Source organism: Tupaia chinensis, unplaced genomic scaffold (genome assembly GCF_000334495.1).
Source record: "Tupaia chinensis unplaced genomic scaffold, TupChi_1.0 Scaffold147674_1, whole genome shotgun sequence".
Taxonomy (NCBI): domain Eukaryota; kingdom Metazoa; phylum Chordata; class Mammalia; order Scandentia; family Tupaiidae; genus Tupaia; species Tupaia belangeri.
In genome coordinates this window covers 125786-131514 of record NW_006207526.1, presented here as the reverse complement: position 1 = coordinate 131514, position 5729 = coordinate 125786, and positions in this window count along the sequence as shown.

Below are 5729 nucleotides of genomic sequence, written 5' to 3'. Positions count from 1 at the left end.
TTCCCGAGGCTCGGCCTCTGTGGTGCAGCCAGTGCGTGCCAACAGGGGCCTGGAAGCCACTTGCCACCACAGTCCAGGTCTTAAGTCTTGTCAGCCTGAAAACAGGCCAGGCCTCTGGACACATGCCAGAATCCTGGAGGGCTTGTCAACAGAAATAACCCGCTCTGCAAAAATTAATGAGGTTTCTTTCTTTCTTTCTTTCTTTTTTTAAAAAAGAATTATTTATTTTTTTGTTATTAGCATCATTTATCCAATTTGACCATAGAGGGACAGAGACGGAAAGTGAGAAAGCAAGCCACCAGGTCCATGTAGGAGTCCAGCGCCCGACCACCGTGCCACTAGCCGCCCCCAGGTTTATTTCTAAGCACGAATTCCAGTGACCCAGGCCCGGAGAGGAGGCAAAAGCATGCCTTTCTCAGGGTGGTCAGGTCCAGGGTTCCTGTAAGAGACCGGGTTTGGAATTTAGTGACGAGGTTCTCCACTGGTCTGGCCCCAAAAGGCAGGGCCTGTGTGTGTGTGTGTGTGGGGGGGAGGGCTTGTAGGTTACAGGTGGGTTTTACAGTTTTTAGGTGGGCGATCAATAAAGAAAAGTTGCTCAAATCAGAAGGGAATGTACTTTAGCCAAGATACGGAGCCTTAATATACATCATGAAAATCCTACCCAGGGACCGGATGTAGGGAGAGTCCTGTTACCAACGGGTCAGGATGGCCCATTAGTGTTTGTGGGTGCGACTCCCTCCTGGCGGGCTGGAAAGAAGGTCGGAAATAGGGAAAAGCGGTCAGAGTCGTGTTCTCAGGTGGGAGAGTGAGGGAGGGGGATTGCAGCACGACCCTGTCCTGTGGAGGAGCTCCCCTCTCTCTCTCTCTCTCTGCATCTCTCTGTCTCTCTCTCTCTTTCTCATGACCACACAGGTGTTCTATTGTGAATAAAGAAAAACATTCAATGAATGAAAAAAATACATGCATAAATGAAAAAAAAAATCTAGTGTAAGAGAATTTCTCAACTGCAGCCACAAGAGGGAGCCCAAGCAACTCGCTCTATCCTTGCAGCGCCAGGGCTGGCCTCTGCTCCCGAGCGGCAGGACCAGGGATAAAGGTCTTGAACATCTCCTTGACGAGCCTCTCCTTCCCCCTGCGGCAGGGAGCTGGGCATGTCTGAGAACGGCTGCTACAAGGTGGAAAGGAACAAGGTCTGCGCTCCCTTCCTGTGCAATCTAACAAAGAGTTGTTGAAGAGGAGTCTTCAAGAAGTTCATGAAAATACCTATTATGAAAAACCATGCCTGGATTTCAAAAGTTTTTTGCACCCGAATAAGCTCATACTTTAAATTCTACTTTTTCCATGAACTTTTTAAAGTCCCCAGGTTTATACAAACAGCGTGGAACGGTGGTTCTGAGGGGTAGGGACCTGGGGAAGTGGGTCAGGTGGCCCCACGAGGCGGTTTCACGGGGAGCCAGTCTAAGGAGGCGACACGCAGGAGGGCTGGCTCCACACTGCACTGAGCCCTGCAGGCTTGCCGACAGAGGGGCTTACCCCCACACACTCGCTCACACGCACAGTCACACGCTACGCACTCACACACAGCAGTGACCACGGAGGGCGGTGGGCTGTTTGTGCTAACCATTTCACTATGCACATGCGAGCCGAACATCCTTCCGTACCCCGTAAATATACACAGCAGGGAGCAAGTTTAAAAAGGTCCTCGTGCACATTCGAACCATTCAACTGCCTGCGTTAAACATACACGGTTTTTTGTACCTTGGTTAGACCTCAACAGAGCTGTTAAAAATAAGTGAAATAAAACATGACACCACACAGCAACAAAGCCAGCGGTGAGCGCGAGAACCTGAGGGGGGATGCAGGACCCTGATGTGTCAGTGAAGTGAGAAAGCTCGAATAAAGAAGGTGGCAGGGCCGGCAGACGGCGCAGTGGCTGTGTGGCTGAATGCCCACATGACTGTGGAGGGTGCAGATGTGATTGGTACAGTGTGGACGGTGCAGATGTGGTCGGCACAGTGTGGACGGTGCAGATGTGGAGGGGGCAGATGTGTTTGGCACAGTGTGGACGGAGCAGATGTGGAGGGGGCAGATGTGTTTGGCACAGTGTGGACGGAGCAGATGTGGAGGGGGCAGATGTGTTTGGCACAGTGTGGACGGAGCAGATGTGGAGGGGGCAGATGTGTTTGGCACAGTGTGGACGGAGCAGATGTGGAGGGGGCAGATGTGTTTGGCACAGTGTGGACGGAGCAGATGTGGAGGGGGCAGATGTGTTTGGCACAGTGTGGACGGAGCAGATGTGGAGGGGGCAGATGTGTTTGGCACAGTGTGGACGGAGCAGATGTGGAGGGGGCAGATGTGTTTGGCACAGTGTGGACGGAGCAGATGTGGAGGGGGCAGATGTGTTTGGCACAGTGTGGACGGAGCAGATGTGGAGGGGGCAGATGTGTTTGGCACAGTGTGGACGGAGCAGATGTGGAGGGGGCAGATGTGTTTGGCACAGTGTGGACGGAGCAGATGTGGAGGGGGCAGATGTGTTTGGCACAGTGTGGACGGAGCAGATGTGGAGGGGGCAGATGTGTTTGGCACAGTGTGGACGGAGCAGATGTGGAGGGGGCAGATGTGTTTGGCACAGTGTGGACGGAGCAGATGTGGAGGGGGCAGATGTGTTTGGCACAGTGTGGACGGAGCAGATGTGGAGGGGGCAGATGTGTTTGGCACAGTGTGGACGGAGCAGATGTGGAGGGGGCAGATGTGTTTGGCACAGTGTGGACGGAGCAGATGTGGAGGGGGCAGATGTGTTTGGCACAGTGTGGACGGAGCAGATGTGGAGGGGGCAGATGTGTTTGGCACAGTGTGGACGGAGCAGATGTGGAGGGGGCAGATGTGTTTGGCACAGTGTGGACGGAGCAGATGTGGAGGGGGCAGATGTGTTTGGCACAGTGTGGACGGAGCAGATGTGGAGGGGGCAGATGTGTTTGGCACAGTGTGGACGGAGCAGATGTGGAGGGGGCAGATGTGTTTGGCACAGTGTGGACGGAGCAGATGTGGAGGGGGCAGATGTGTTTGGCACAGTGTGGACGGAGCAGATGTGGAGGGGGCAGATGTGTTTGGCACAGTGTGGACGGAGCAGATGTGGAGGGGGCAGATGTGTTTGGCACAGTGTGGACGGAGCAGATGTGGAGGGGGCAGATGTGTTTGGCACAGTGTGGACGGAGCAGATGTGGAGGGGGCAGATGTGTTTGGCACAGTGTGGACGGAGCAGATGTGGAGGGGGCAGATGTGTTTGGCACAGTGTGGACGGAGCAGATGTGGAGGGGGCAGATGTGTTTGGCACAGTGTGGACGGAGCAGATGTGGAGGGGGCAGATGTGTTTGGCACAGTGTGGACGGAGCAGATGTGGAGGGGGCAGATGTGTTTGGCACAGTGTGGACGGAGCAGATGTGGAGGGGGCAGATGTGTTTGGCACAGTGTGGACGGAGCAGATGTGGAGGGGGCAGATGTGTTTGGCACAGTGTGGACGGAGCAGATGTGGAGGGGGCAGATGTGTTTGGCACAGTGTGGACGGAGCAGATGTGGAGGGGGCAGATGTGTTTGGCACAGTGTGGACGGAGCAGATGTGGAGGGGGCAGATGTGTTTGGCACAGTGTGGACGGAGCAGATGTGGAGGGGGCAGATGTGTTTGGCACAGTGTGGACGGAGCAGATGTGGAGGGGGCAGATGTGTTTGGCACAGTGTGGACGGAGCAGATGTGGAGGGGGCAGATGTGTTTGGCACAGTGTGGACGGAGCAGATGTGGAGGGGGCAGATGTGTTTGGCACAGTGTGGACGGAGCAGATGTGGAGGGGGCAGATGTGTTTGGCACAGTGTGGACGGAGCAGATGTGGAGGGGGCAGATGTGTTTGGCACAGTGTGGACGGAGCAGATGTGGAGGGGGCAGATGTGTTTGGCACAGTGTGGACGGAGCAGATGTGGAGGGGGCAGATGTGTTTGGCACAGTGTGGACGGAGCAGATGTGGAGGGGGCAGATGTGTTTGGCACAGTGTGGACGGAGCAGATGTGGAGGGGGCAGATGTGTTTGGCACAGTGTGGACGGAGCAGATGTGGAGGGGGCAGATGTGTTTGGCACAGTGTGGACGGAGCAGATGTGGAGGGGGCAGATGTGTTTGGCACAGTGTGGACGGAGCAGATGTGGAGGGGGCAGATGTGTTTGGCACAGTGTGGACGGAGCAGATGTGGAGGGGGCAGATGTGTTTGGCACAGTGTGGACGGAGCAGATGTGGAGGGGGCAGATGTGTTTGGCACAGTGTGGACGGAGCAGATGTGGAGGGGGCAGATGTGTTTGGCACAGTGTGGACGGAGCAGATGTGGAGGGGGCAGATGTGTTTGGCACAGTGTGGACGGAGCAGATGTGGAGGGGGCAGATGTGTTTGGCACAGTGTGGACGGAGCAGATGTGGAGGGGGCAGATGTGTTTGGCACAGTGTGGACGGAGCAGATGTGGAGGGGGCAGATGTGTTTGGCACAGTGTGGACGGAGCAGATGTGGAGGGGGCAGATGTGTTTGGCACAGTGTGGACGGAGCAGATGTGGAGGGGGCAGATGTGTTTGGCACAGTGTGGACGGAGCAGATGTGGAGGGGGCAGATGTGTTTGGCACAGTGTGGACGGAGCAGATGTGGAGGGGGCAGATGTGTTTGGCACAGTGTGGACGGAGCAGATGTGGAGGGGGCAGATGTGTTTGGCACAGTGTGGACGGAGCAGATGTGGAGGGGGCAGATGTGTTTGGCACAGTGTGGACGGAGCAGATGTGGAGGGGGCAGATGTGTTTGGCACAGTGTGGACGGAGCAGATGTGGAGGGGGCAGATGTGTTTGGCACAGTGTGGACGGAGCAGATGTGGAGGGGGCAGATGTGTTTGGCACAGTGTGGACGGAGCAGATGTGGAGGGGGCAGATGTGTTTGGCACAGTGTGGACGGAGCAGATGTGGAGGGGGCAGATGTGTTTGGCACAGTGTGGACGGAGCAGATGTGGAGGGGGCAGATGTGTTTGGCACAGTGTGGACGGAGCAGATGTGGAGGGGGCAGATGTGTTTGGCACAGTGTGGACGGAGCAGATGTGGAGGGGGCAGATGTGTTTGGCACAGTGTGGACGGAGCAGATGTGGAGGGGGCAGATGTGTTTGGCACAGTGTGGACGGAGCAGATGTGGAGGGGGCAGATGTGTTTGGCACAGTGTGGACGGAGCAGATGTGGAGGGGGCAGATGTGTTTGGCACAGTGTGGACGGAGCAGATGTGGAGGGGGCAGATGTGTTTGGCACAGTGTGGACGGAGCAGATGTGGAGGGGGCAGATGTGTTTGGCACAGTGTGGACGGAGCAGATGTGGAGGGGGCAGATGTGTTTGGCACAGTGTGGACGGAGCAGATGTGGAGGGGGCAGATGTGTTTGGCACAGTGTGGACGGAGCAGATGTGGAGGGGGCAGATGTGTTTGGCACAGTGTGGACGGAGCAGATGTGGAGGGGGCAGATGTGTTTGGCACAGTGTGGACGGAGCAGATGTGGAGGGTGCAGATGTGTTTGGCACAGTGTAGACGGTGCAGATGTGGACAGTGCAGATGTGGTCAGCACAGTGTGATCGGCACAGTGTGGACGGTGCAGACGTGGAGGGTGCAGATGTGGTCGGCACAGTGTGGACAGTGCAGATGTGGACAGGGCAGGGGTGGGGGGCACAGTGG